Source organism: Lissotriton helveticus, chromosome 10 (genome assembly GCF_964261635.1).
Source record: "Lissotriton helveticus chromosome 10, aLisHel1.1, whole genome shotgun sequence".
In the NCBI taxonomy this organism is placed as follows: domain Eukaryota; kingdom Metazoa; phylum Chordata; class Amphibia; order Caudata; family Salamandridae; genus Lissotriton; species Lissotriton helveticus.
Window position 1 is genome coordinate 815,270,299 of NC_136071.1, and position 14,755 is coordinate 815,285,053.

Here is a 14,755-nt window from a genome sequence, read left to right on the forward strand (position 1 = left end):
ACATTTTTGTTTTGCTCTTTACATATTTTAAACACTATCTTTTTATCATGGTAAGCGCAAGTCTTAAATTACACACTATGCTAGGACACATTGGGAGGTGATTTCTGGATTCTTGAGTTATGTTAGGTCACAGGCAACAGTTAGCATGTAGGTCAACTGAAGTTTCTAACTACAAAAGTACAAGCTTAGATGTACTAATTAATTGTACATACCTTATAAGTTAAAAGCTCTCAAGACATTTAAGATATGTTCCTCTGTCATCAATTTGAGTTTTTTTTCTAAATCATCAAAGCACCTCCTTATAATATAGGTGTATGTTTTCGGATACAGATACCTTTGTGTAGAATAAAACGAGAAAGGTTTTCGTTTTATTCTACACAAAGGTATCTGTATCCGAAAACATATACCTATATTATAAGGAGGTGCTTTGATGATTTAGAAAAAAACCTCGAATTGATGACAGAGGAACATATCTTAAATGTCTTGAGAGCTTTTAACTTATAAGGTATGTACAATTAATTAGTACATCTAAGCTTGCCCTCAAAGTTCCTTTCTCCTTTCTTTGGCAGTCAGACAACCACTGCAGGCCAATCCCCAAGCAGCACTTCAGCTTAGGGATAGTCTCTCCTCAGGCTCTTCAGGTTCCTTTCCTTAGCAAAGGTTTCTTCTTGTTGTCCAAGAGTGATCTAATTTCTTGGGATCAAGGTCCCAATACTTATACCCCAAAATCCTTTGTCCTCTGAGGGCAAGGGGGCCTTTGCCTAGTATAAACCAGTTCTGGTCAGTCCTGGAGCACTTTGTTGACCATCTTTCCTTTCACGGTGCAGGGCAGAGACATCAGACGCACCACAAGAGGTGGAGCCAGCATTGTGGAGGGAAGGCACAGCCCTATTCAGGTCCCAGGTGCAACTCCTTCCTCCCATCTTGATGCAGATCTCTCTATTCACCACTGGGCTGACTCACCCTGTCTCCTGGAACCCCCCAGCCCTGTCACTCAAACTCCAGACAAGGAATACACAACCTAGCAGAGGCAGGCTTGGATAGTTAGACAAGAAAATAATACTTTCTAAAAGTGGTATTTTCAAACACAGAATGTTAAAATCAACGTCAGTAAAATATGTATTTTATCATTCTGAGTTCAGTAATACTAAACTTAAATTTCTACCATGTTCCCTGAGACAGTTAGGATTCTAAAATGTAATAATCTAACTACCCATTCAGGCCTATGGAGAACAGGTAGCCTTGCAATGGTGAAAAACAAAAATGGCTGTAATTCACTATTAGGACATGCCACACACACCAGGGCATGAACTTACAATGCACCCTGCCCTTGGGCCTACCCTAGGGGTGTCTGATATGACGAAAAGGGAAGGTTTAGGGACTGGCAAGTGGGTGCACTTGCCCAGTCAGCATGGCAGTACCAGACTGCACACAGGCTCTGCAATGGCAGACCTGAGACACATTTTACAAGGCGCTTATGTGGGTGGCATAACCAGTGCTGCAAGCCCACCAGCAGCATTTGGATTTACAAGCCCTGGGCACACTCAGTGCACTGTACTAGGGTCTGACAAGTAAACCAAACAAGCCAATCAAGGAATCACCAATACATACATCAATTTACAATAGGGAGAGCATATGCACTTTAGCACTGATCAGCAGTGGTAAAGTGCCAAGAGTCATAAAACCAGCAAAAACAGGTCAGACAAAATACAGGAGAATGGCAAAAAGTTCAGGGATGATCTTGCAAAAAGAGCCAAGTCCAACAGATACCTATTGTCCTCTCTTTACAGTGCCTGGAATCATACCTCCCACACCCTTTATGGTGTGAGGGTATGATTCCAACATGTTTAATACCAAACACGCCTGGGTCAGTTACAGCCATTTTAGAGATGGTCATCACGTAATGACGCATGGCCACTCTATGGGCCAGATGTAGGTAGGCTTTTACCGGTCGGTAACGGCCGATTTTGGCCGCTACCGACTGGTAAATGGATTTTGAGATGTAGGGGGCATATTCTAACAGAATCGGTAAATTTACCGATCGGTAAATTTACCGATTCTGTAAATTACCGAATCGGTATTTTTACCGATTCGGTAAATTTGAGATGTAGGTGGGACTCTTCTGAGTCCCACAAGCCTTACCGAATCGGTATTTTACCATCAAATCCAATTTGATGGTAACATACCGATTCCGGTGTGCATGCACATGTGTGCATGCACACCTCTGCCATGTGACAGGCAGACCTGCCCGTGGGGCATGTATGCCTGCCACATGGCACCCGAGCCTGTTTTGGGGGGGCCAGAGGGTGTCAAAGTGACACCCCCTGCACCCTTGTGAAATTCGGTATTTACCGATTCGGTAAATACCGAATCGGTAATGCCCATTCATTCCTATGGGCTTCAAAGCCCATAGGAATGAATGGGCATTACCGGTCGGTATTTACCGAATCGGTAAATACCGAATTTTACCGATTCGGAAAAAAAACATCTGGATTGCCCTACATCTCCCCCCTTCATATTTACTGACTCTTAAATACCGAATCGGTAAAATTCGGTATTTAAGGGTCGGTAAATATTATTTACCTACATCTAGCCCTATATGTCTTAATCAGCAAAACTTTGGTTACTGAGCACAACCACTGTTAAGTTTGTTCACCAACCTTGTTGTCAGTTGGTTTTAATAAGCACAATATCATGCAATGAATGTATACAATACAAAAAGTATTCATAAAAAGTACAAAAGGCAAAAGATGTGTACGGTCTTGATTGTGTTGACACAAACTGTATGTCGTAGATGCAGACAGCCAACACGTGTTTCGTCGTGTATACAGCTTTTTCAAGGCTGTTGAAACAATGTGCAATCCAACACAATGTTACTCAGCAAATGTTAATTACATGCTATAATGCCTTTATAATATATATCACAAAGAAAGAGAAGGAAAGAAAACACAGATATTATGCAAAAGCCAACTACTGTACATGTTCAGATCCAAAAAACGAAATTTGTGTCATAAAAGTGTGACTAGAAAGTATTGCTAAACCATTAATTGCAATGGAAAATCTTTGAAATCATCCGTGAGTAGGAAGTGATAAAGAATAAAGAACAAGCAATGAAAATAGAAGGAGAAGACGCAAATAGAATTGTATTGTAGTTTGGGAAAAGTGAACAAAAAACGTGGAAAAGAAGGAAACAGTATAGAATACGTGCTCTAGAGACTCAGACCGATGTGCAGCGTAGTGGTATTGAAAAAGCATATAACTTAAAGAATTTTGTAATAGGTGGTAAGTAAGTTCCTTAGATCCCTCAATTGTTGGGGATGCACAACAGCAAAAGTAATGATGCAGAATCTGAATTTCTGAGTCGCAAATAAGACTGTCGGTATAGAAATGTGGAATATTTTAATATAAAGAATGACAATAACCTAATAAAAAAATCAGCTAGTTTTTCACCCTCTGGCAACTCAACATGACTACAAAGTATTGGCCCACAAAATACATATTAACTACTGCCACCTTAGTAAAAAGCAGTAGATCTATAGTCTAATTTTCATACAATTCAGGTCAAACAAGTTTTTAAAGTTTGTCAGAATAAACAAAAGGGAACATATCCCACTTTTAATTCCAAAAATGAACAATACCCATATGTATACAGGGTAGGGTATATATTTAACCCCACCCATGGGAAAACATGTCACATACCTTCAAAAACACTTTCCAGAAGTATACCCATTATGTAGATGGGAAGTTGAACAATAATATTTTTAGGATACTGTGTGTCCAAAAAGTATCAGGTTTAGATGCTCTAAAACACAAGAAAATATGCCAGAATGTAAGAATAGCAATACTACGTAAAGGAAAATGATAAAACAGTAGCGTGGGGAAAAAAAAGAGTATAAGGCGCAAGATAAACAAACACTATGTACTCCATGGGGAAAACAACATGAAAGCACATATTTAAGCAAGTCAAGGCCTTGCCTGGGGAATAATAGACACAATTCAAGGGCCCATGTAGTGTTGTACAACCACAGAGCATACCTTGTGAGTGAAAACGATGAGGATCACAAACGCCCGAATTATGATAGATTGAGCACTCAAATTCAGGTTGGTATGCTTGGTAATGCAGTATCAACAGTAAAAGCTGTGACACAGTCTGTAAAAATATAGAACAATTCAAATTAGATCCTGTTTGGTATATATGTTCAACCTTAGTGAAACTTAAGTGACAACACTTGATGACAAGTGTATGGAGAACATTTCTCCATATAGATAACACTAGGTAGTGGTACAGTGTTGTACATTGAGAACACCTATATACGCATATTTTTAATATACTTTGGGAGACAATGCGGAGGTGCTGACCTGTGCTCTTTTACCACTGCCACTTGTTCTGTAATCATCTATACGTCTTAATGGGTGATGCACTTACAACCTGGGAGAATGAACTCATTGGATTGTAGAGGTGTCCTGCTCATGCAGGTGCACCCTCACACTTAGAAGCGAGCACCATGCCTTCAGGATTGAAGAGGGTTACTTATAGGTTTTAAGTGCAGTTAACTCACATATAAGCAAACATATCTGCTGTAAGCGATGCTAGCAGCAGCTTACACAGGCTGTATTATTAGGCTTGTAGTCACAATGTCAGTGGTCACTCATGGGTGGCATAATATATGTCTCAGCCCCTGGGAGACCCCTGGTGTACTTATGCCCTGGGTACCTTAGTACCATATACTAGGAACTTACAAGGGTACACTAGTAGCCTATCTGGAGTGTTGCTAAATACTCACCATGTCCAATTTAGGGGAGACGCACAGAGAGATTGGGGTCCTGATTAGCAGGATCCCAGACAGATTAGTCAGAAACAGGATAACACCGGGCAAAAAAGTGGGGTAACCATGTCAGATGAATCCTACCTTTCTACACCAGTGAACCCACAACGGAGGATTTTCCCAGGAGTTTGAGTTCCAGTGTGCCTTCAGAGTCCGGGTCTCGCATTGGGCTGCTTGCAAGACATACGTTGTCTGCTTTGATCTGTTGGAGGGCTGCGGCTGCTGTCCTGTGATCCCGGAGCAGTTTGGACTTATTTGAACGCATTTTTGGCATCTGGCAATGTGACATTGCTCGAGCTCCTCCCCGTATAGCAGATATTGGTGAAACTATCCTACGCACATCTCAGACAATAGAGATGCCTGTGATGTTGATTTGAGGAGTGACGTAGGAGACATTTCCAGAGCGACGAGGGAAGCATCTGACAGCATTCTGCTCTTACTTTGTTCTTCGCTTTTCCTGTACTCCCCAGCGTATTTAGGAGCTGGTTATAATTCTTAGTGGGCACACTGTTATAGCCTGCAAGAGTTTGCCGTGCATAATTTTACGGTGATGCACACACCTTATAGCACCTTTTCTCTGGCTTCACCGTGTGTATAGGAGCTGGATACTATTCACAGTGGGAGTGCCTGCAATTGTCAAGAATCTAGTGCACATCATTTTACGGTGATACACATACCTGAAAGCAACTGTTCCGTTAAAGTGAGCACAGCTGTCAGTGAGAAGTGTGTAAACTGTTCCATGTTGATACATACACCTACTATTGGATAATTATTCATATATTAACACATTGTACACAACCTAAACCCTACAAGATATAGCATTTATTCTTCATTATATAAGTCACATTCTAGCTGTTCCTCCACCATTTTGATCTAATCCTGGTGATCCTACAGTTCCGTGGGTGGAAAAGATTGATGGATGTTGGCGGCATGTTATGAGAGAATGGCTGATGGGAGGAAACAAGCCATTTTATTTTCATTCATTAGGCAAGGAAGGTTTAAAAATTAATTGTACTTTACCATTATTCCATCTCAGGAAGAAAGTGATAGTGTGTCGTCATATGTATGCAAAGACTGTGAAGCAGCTGGAGTTCTATTTTGGGAACAAAACGAATGCCATTCTAGAAAGCTCCAAGTTTTTTTCTCGTAAGCAAAGAAGTGATGAATTTATTGACACATTTGTGATGATAATGGGGAATTGTGCTTTCACTGGTGTCAGGAGTCACTGTCGGAAGTTCTCAACCTTCACAGGAGCAGAATGAAGCTCTAGCCCAATGCCCCTCTAGAATCCTCACGTTCCCAATAATTGATAAGGGAAGAGTAAGAAGCCTCCAGGGAGGAAGAAGATTGGGCTATCAGAAGAAGCTGCCTCATCTTTTTCATAATGGTGTGTACAACTTCCAATTTTAGCTTCTACAAGTCTCATAGAAGATCCTTAACACTGCAAAACAATCAAACACATTAGTCCTCTTTTTACAAAAGACTGGCTTATACTCCTAAACCTTGTCACTTAATATTACACATACCCTCTTAGTAACTGGCCTTTGTTCTCTTCTATTTTACTCTACTGTTTTTAAAGATGAGTTCTTTGTTTCTCTTTTAATTTACAATAATATCCTTCTCCAAGATTCTGGAGAACATAATACGCGCTAGAAAGCCTTTTTGAAATTGTATTTTCAGCATTCGCTTCCCTTGTACTGAACAACCTATTGTTTTTGTTTTTTTATTAATTGTAATTTTATTTCCTTTTTCTAGGGTACTTGCATGTTCTGGAACAAAGGGTGCGCAGAGATAACAGGTAAGCGGATTTTTTTCAATAACCTCTCTTAGGAAAGGATCTTTTGAAGCGTTGAAAATGTAATCTTCTTGTTTTTTTTCCTTTTTCTTTCTCTCCAGACATGAAAGAAAGATACAGACATCAAGCTTCTATTAACACTACCCGCCGGACATACGCAACGGTAAGCTATCCCTAACACACTACTCAAAATCTCTATTACGTTGAGTCCAGAAAGCGCCACTAATCTCCTCAAGAATCCTCAGTGAAATGTGCTGTTAAAAAGGATGCACTCGCACCTCATACTGCTCCACTGCTCTCGCTCATAAGAAGGAAAAGTCTGGAGCGTTAACCTGATTACCACAGGCGATCTCCATCTTGGAAGATCGCTTCCTCAAAAGTGCTGTCCAAGGTAAACACAGGGCCTTGGAACCTCCCAATTTACTTCTCCGAACAATCGCATTAACCACTTGATGGTTTTCTCTCTGGATGATGACACGATTCCGGACAGTACCCGTCCACAAGGGGGTTCCCCAAGTCTTGCCTTATGGGGATTTTGACTATGGAAGGACTTCATTAATATGTAACTCCCAGTATCTTTTCTCTGGCCCATAACCCTTCCAGTCAATCAAATGGAATAATTTCCCTTTTTTCCACAAGGAATTTAAGATTCTTTTCACTTCAAACTCCTCTTCCTTTTCAGTCTGTATTGTCTTGGGGGGGGAGAGACTTTTCCCTAAGGCTTGGTGAAGATCTTTTTTGAAGGGAAACGTGGAATACCTGGTAGATTTTAAGCTGTGGAGATAATTTTAAACTATAGGTCACTGGGCTTATCTTTCTTTCAACTGTGTATGGGCCTATAAATCAAGGTTGGAATTTTCAGGTCCGTCTTAGCCTTAGATGGCTAGTTCTCAGCCAAACCTTTCTCCCTACCAAGTGATTGTCTTCCTGTCTTCTTTTCTTGTTGGCATAGTTTTTATACATTGCTTTTGATTTTTCTAGTTTCTTCCTACCTGATTCATGAGTCTCACTTAAATGTTGGACCAAATCTTTTACTGCGGGGATTGTAATCTCACTAATACTGACTATTGAGTTAGGATGTCGACCATAGTTTAAACAAAATGGTGAATAGTCTGTGGAACTGTTCTGGCATTGTTGTGTGTGGATTCTGCTGCCCAAAGGAGATCTGGCCAATCCCCTTCCTGATCCAGCAGAAAGAGCCTCAAATATTGTTCCAGCTCCTGAATTTCCCTCTTTGACTGCCCATCTGTTTCAGGATGATAGCTAGTGGAAAATCTGTTTTTTATATTCAGACCCTTTGTGAAAGCCCTCCACAAATTAGACAGAATCTGTGATCCACGGACAGAAATGAGAACCTTAGGGATTTTGTGAATTTTAACCAAATGTAAGCTCAACTTTTTGGCAAGTTCCTTTGCACTGGAGATGTTTTTTAAAGGTACAACATGAAACATTTTTATGAAGGCTTCCACCATGACCAATATTGTGTTGAAACTCTGGCAAGATGGTAGATCCACTATCAGATCCATTGTAACCGTGTGCCAAGGATGGGGCTGAATAGGCAATGGTCGTAGTAAACCCTGAGGGGTATACCGAATTGGTTTTCCCCAAGCACAGATCTCGCAGTCAGCCACATATTGCCTAAAGTCCTTGATTATATTGAGCCACCAGAATTGTCTTTTAATCTGATCTTAAGTTTTACTGACTCCTTTATGCCCAGCCAGTGGATGATCATGAAAATCATACAAATATCTCTCTTGTAACTCCAAAGTGGGTAAGTACAAGGCCCCTTTGTGGAATGGTAGTCCTTTCCAAATTTCTCTAGAAGGATCCTCTTTGACCCAACTTTGCATTTCTTCTTGTGTCAAAACTTCTTGAATCTTCTTATCCAAGGTTTTGCTTGTTATTGTTCTCCCAATTTTGGATTCAGGAATAATTTTTGATAACTACCTTCTGTCCTTCAGTATTGATTCTGGACAAAGCATCAACTTTCCCTTTCTTTTTTCCTGGTCGATAGGTAATCACAAAATTGTAGTCTGTGAAATAAAGAGACCACCCCAGTTGTCGAGGGGTGAGGGTTCTTGCTGACTTATGGAACTGCAAGTTTTTATGATCAGTAAATACTGTTACTGTATATCTGGCACCCATCAAATAGTGTTCCCACTTCTTGAAGGCATCTTTGATGGCTAGTTATTCTTTTTCATTGATGCTGTAATGTGTCCTTGCTGGAAATAATTTCCGAGACCTGTAAGCAACTGGGTGTAATTGGCCTGTTTCCTTATGCCTTTGAGATAGAACTCCACCAATAGCCTGATCAGAAGCATTGGTCTCCACATAAAACGACTCTGTAGGATATGCATGGAGCATGATTGGGGTCGAGGTGAAACTCTCCTTCGGGGATTGAAAGGCTGCTACAGCTGCTCTGGACCAGAAAACTGAACTCCTTTCTTCAACAGGTGAGTCAGTATTATCGAGGGAGAGAAAAGAAAATAGCAAATCTCTCTATTGGGACCTAATAGTGTCCTCTTTACATGCCCAGAATACACAGTTAATCTGGAAACAACCAAGAAAACAAAAACAAGATAAGATGCACAAGGAGAGGAAAAAGATACCCATCAGCCCACTCATAAGTGGAATCTCGTCATCTGGGTATATGTTGGTAAATGGTGTCCTCTAGGGTCTGCCTTGGAAACAATCCATAGGACTGCCTAGTGATGGACCCAGAACATTTCACCAACAGATGACAGTATATGAGCGGGAGGGGTTGAGGTTGCAGTGCTCAAAGAAAAAGAAGAAGAAAGGGAAAATAATCCAAGTGATTCTAAAAATACCTACGATGATGTCGGCTCAGTTTTCACTCCGAGGCAACGACGGAGAGTGCGTGGCCTCCCTTTCTTCCTGAGCAGTGGCCAGGTGAGGTGAGGTTTTCTCTCCCCACAATAAGGGAGAAGATACACTCTTTTCAGTTTGGAAAGCAGATGTAGATCCCACTTTCACATCACTTAAGTAAGTGTTGCAGTAGCACCATAGGTCCTGACGAAAGCCCTTGAGGCTGAAACATGTTGACCGAATAACAACATTGGTGGGTAGCAATTCCTTACATGCTATCAGCATACTGTTTTTAACCATACCACTTTGATGGTCAGCCCTAATAAAGTATTTCATGACATCATCGTAGGTATTTTTAGAATCACTTGGATTATTTTCCCTTTCTTCTTCTTTTTCTTTGAGCACTGCAACCTCAACCCCTCCCGCTCATATACTGTCATCTGTTGGTGAAATGTTCTGGGTCCATCACTAGGCAGTCCTATGGATTGTTTCCAAGGCAGACCCTAGAGGACACCATTTACCAACATATACCCAGATGACGAGATTCCACTTATGAGTGGGCTGATGGGTATCTTTTTCCTCTCCTTGTGCATCTTCTCTTGTTTTTGTTTTCTTGGTTGTTTCCAGATTAACTGTGTATTCTGGGCATGTAAAGAGGACACTATTAGGTCCCAATAGAGAGATTTGCTATTTTCTTTTCTCTCCCTCTGTATTTCTGAGACCTTCTGTACCTTCCGTGTGTTTTAGTGTCTAGTTGGGGGACTAGGTACCAGTAGGTCTATAATAATTTTTTCCCCTCGGACCCCCCCTTAACCGTTTATCTCTCTGTCGAGTCAGTATTATCACCTTTTGAGAGAATTCCTTAATGAACCCCCTGTAGAAATTCGTGAATCCAATGAAACTCTAGATCTCCGTGAGTGTAGAGGGAGATGGCCATTCTAGAACTGCTCGTATCTTTTGCTTATCCATAGTTATTCCTTCCGGAGTTAAAATGAACCCAAGAAAATCCACAGTTCGAACGTTGAAAGCACACTGTTCCAGCTTCGCATATAGGCAATTTTTCAGCAGCCTTGACAACACACTTTTTACATGCTCAAAATGTTCCTTTTCTGAAGCTGAATAAATTAAGATGTCATTTATATAAACGATGGTGCATCTGTCGATGTATTGGCTCAGCACATCATTTTTTAAATATTGGAAAGCAACTGGGCCATTGCACATTATCTGGTATTCATAAAGACAGAACTTGGTTCTGAAAGCAGTCTTCCATTCGCCTCCTTCTCTTATTTGGATAAGATTGTATGCTCCTCTTAGGTCCAATTTTGTGTAAATTTGAGCTCTTTTGACTTGATCTTATAGTACAGAAATCAAGGGTAAAGGTTACCTATTCTTGACGGTTATCCGGTTCAGGGCCCTATAGTCAATACAGGTCCTTAAATCCCCTTCCTCCTTCCCAGGTACAAAACACAATGGATATGAGACTGAAGCCTGAGACGGGCTGATAAAACCATTAAAAAAATATCTTTGGATATATTGATCTTCTTTTTCCGTTAAAGCGTAGATTCTCCTACAAGGAAGGTTCGCTTTGGGTTCTAACTTAATTTTACATTGGTAAGGCCAATGAGGGGGTAACTTCTCAGCCTCCGCTTCCTTAAAGACAGCCGAAAAATCCTGATACATCTCTGGAATTTCTTCGTTACGAATCACACACACACAGAGGTTCCTACGTCACACAAGCTGGTTGCTAAGCCGGACCCTTTGGCTTGATCTTTTTGTTGATAACAGTACAGTACTCCTTGCAATATTTTTAATTCATCTTGATAGACTTTCTTTTCGCAATCAATCAGTGGGCTCTGTTATGTCAGCCATGGAAGTCCCAGAATTAGTTGATACTGTGGTGCATCGATTAAATTAAACTGTTGTACTTCTTGATGTCCATCTGACAAAATTAGTTATACCTCTTCCGGGTGACTCACAATTGGATCTGAGGAAAGGTTTGTTCTATCTACTGCCCTCACTGCTTCACTCTTTGTTTTTCGAAGATATTTATATGGGGCATACAGTTTGTAATCAAGACTGATCACAAACACCTTGTTAATGTTTTTCCACCAAAGGGTCAGGAATTGTGTCTCTGAAAATTGCCAGATGGGTGACAAATTTACAAGGATACAACTTCACCATGCATTTTATATCAGGATCAAACAAATGTTTTGCTGATGCTTTATCCAGATGCAAGACTATGCTGGAATATGAATTACATTCTGGAGATGACTTACAATTTGGATGGGTGGTAGTTGTTGAGTGTGTTGACGAACATTTGTCACTACAAAGGAATGGCTGGATGCTTTACGTGGCGATGAAGAGTTGACAAAGTTGTGTAAGTACATCAGTGGGGGCAGGCCTTCTAATGTATCAGATGTATGCAAATATGAACATGTGAAACACAATTTAGGTACAGATGAGTAGGGTGTGAGAATAGGCAGTAAGCTTATTCCTCCCGTTGTATTAAGGAATAAGGTTGTAGAGCGTGGCCACCAAGGACATCTAGACAGGAGTAGGACCAAAAGCAGCTTAAGAGAACTGTTTTAGTGGCCAGGCATGGATAAAGATGTTGAAAGTGTAGTCAAGGATTGTGAAATGTGCGCCAGTAGTGATAACATTTTGAAAACCTGTGCCCAACCACTTCAGCCAGTTAAATATCCTGAGATGGCTTGATCAAAAATGGCAATGGATGTTATGGGTCCCATCGATGTATTGGGTAATTGCAGTAGATTTGTCAGTGTCATGGTAGATTATTATTAAAAATTGTTTAAAGTAGAATTTGTGGGGGATGTAACGAGCAAATCAGTTGTACAATGTATGGAGAAAATGTTTATTCGTAAAGGATACCCTGACGAAGTTGTATCGGACAAAGGCTCTCAGTTTTGTTCCAAAGATGTGAACGCATATTTTAGCCAGAGGAAAATTCTGCATTGCAAGACTGCGGTTTACAAAGCAAAACCTAATGGTCTTGTGGCGAGAGTCAACAGGATTATAAAGGACTGCATACAGATGGCTGTTGCTAAGTGTTGTTAATCATGTCAATCAGATGATGTGGGTTTATAGAACAAGCGTACATTGCACCACGGGATTGCCGTCTTTTGAATTGAAGCCAAAGTTGGCAGTTTCGATGGGACCAGATCAAGGAAGTTTAAATGTTGAGATAGAATCTCTTCATAAAAAGGTGAGTGAAAAACAAACAAGGTATAAGAATTATTTTGATCGGCGGTGTAGGGGCATAGAGTTGGATGTGTCATGTGGTCAAAGGGTGAAGGTTAAATTGAAGGTTAAATTGCCGTGGTGTGTGTGACAGAAAGGCAAATCTATGTTCTCCTATACCAAGGTTGTAAAAGAGTCAGAAGGAATTATGTTGAGTTATGTGATGGGTTTAGATGGAATAAAAGCAGATTAGTCAAACTGGTTGATGTGCATGTCAAAGGGGTTGATGGTGGTGTAAAAGTCAGGAAACAAATATCGCAGGTTCGGGGGAAAAGAGGTATGTTGGATTCCCTGGAAAATACATAGATTTTTTGTTCAATTAATTATCAGTTTATAATGTTATATTCACCTAATGAATTTTATTATGCAATATTTACATAGTTATTGTGCCTGCTGGTGCAGTTTATTTTTGGTTACATGCGTATTATATTTTATTTTGGTTTTATTTATTTATTTCCTTGTTGTCAATATGTAAAGGAGGACATATGTTATGATTTCTAATCCTCTGCAATTAGTCACGTACCTAGAACTACAAGCGTGAGGCATTGTAGTTTGATTGGAAAAAAGAATGTGGATCTTTGTGGTTGAGTGGCGAGAGTCCGGCGGCTCTGGGGGAGTTGTCCTATTAAAGAGAAGTCAATCCTACCTGGTTTACGCATCTTCTTTCAATGGATTACCACAATTATGATGGATCCTATCTCAATATATAGTGGAAAAGGCCTTTTCCCAGAACTTAGAGAGTTGTAAATGGGCAAGTTGAGGCCTTTATTTATATAATTGGATCCCTCCTTTAGATTTACATTAGCTGGTTTAAAAAATAGAATCGTTATTTCTTTTGTCCTTAAACACCCTGCCTTGTTAGGGTTCTAAATTGCACACTAATCTTATTTTTCTCTTTTTTTAAGTTCAGGGTCTAAGCAGAAAGGGTCCAGCATCACCAAGAAGATGCAATTTCCATGGAAGGTCATAGTGTACTGGGCTCAGTGTTGCATTCCAAGAAAAACAGGTACTTCTCTCTCATGAGAAGTTTGCCCTCAAAGTTCTGGAAGCCAAACAAATGGCTTTCAGCTTGTGTGCAGGATTTATAGGATAGTGGTGGCTGCATCACGTGATGACTCAAAGTCTAGGCAGACTTTGAGCCAATCGCAATGTAGTTGAAAAGGCTTTTTCCCAGAACATAGGAAGTTGTAAGTGGGAATGTGGAGGCCTTTATTTATATAATTAGATCCCTCATTTAGCTTTACATTTTTCTTATTTGGCCCAACACAAGGGATAATATTTAGGGAATGGGCAGAGCAATACTGTCTGGCACAAACTTATTTCATCAATGGGGAGCGTGGACAGACATACACAGGAAGTGGGTTTTTGAAAGGATTTGTGAGCAAATATTCCTCTTGTTCAAATATATATATTCTCCCCCATTAATGGATCAATCTTCAGTTTGATTATTTTGAAAACAGCACAGTACAGATTTGTTGGAGTGAGGATAGTTCTTTTTATTTATGTTTTGCACTTCATCGTATCCATTTCGCTCATTTGTCTATTTTCTACTTTTCTACTCTCTCCTTCTAACAGCCTTGATAAAGCCCTGGCTTTACTTGCCGAACAGGGCGAAACACGTGTCGGCTGTTCTTCTCTGTTCCATTACAACATCCAATATGGAAAATGATAAAGGCTGTCCTTCTTTGTTTCATTAAAAATATTCTACGGAAAAATGACAAATGAGTGAAGTGCAAAACATAAATAAAAAGAACTATCCTCACTCCAGCGAATCTGTACTGTGCTGTTTTCAAAATAATCATACTGAAGATTGAGCCATTCATGGGGGAGAATACATATATTTGAAAAGGAGGAACATTTGCTCAAAAACCCTTTCCACATAATTTCTTTTGAGGCTGGACAGGTCCAGAGCCTCGAACATAACCCCTCCAAATCTCTAGGAATTCATATCCAGAGCCAGGATCTCTGGGCCACGTTTTCTTTCTACAAACATGAAGTGGGTGTAGAGAGGTTGCAGATAATGTAAGTGGACCACTCTATGACACTCCAA

The 14,755-nt window shown here is 40.3% G+C and overlaps 1 long non-coding RNA gene across 1 annotated transcript in view; it reads left to right on the top strand.

Moving 5' to 3' along the window:
* The window catches only part of LOC144785496 (uncharacterized), a 109,688-nt gene that overhangs the window by 31,583 nt on the left and 63,350 nt on the right, over positions 1 to 14,755 (top strand). Inside the window, exons 2-3 of the long non-coding RNA XR_013601927.1 lie at positions 6,582 to 6,624; positions 6,723 to 6,784. This is a non-coding gene — a long non-coding RNA (uncharacterized LOC144785496). The remainder of the gene's footprint in view (positions 1 to 6,581; positions 6,625 to 6,722; positions 6,785 to 14,755) is intronic.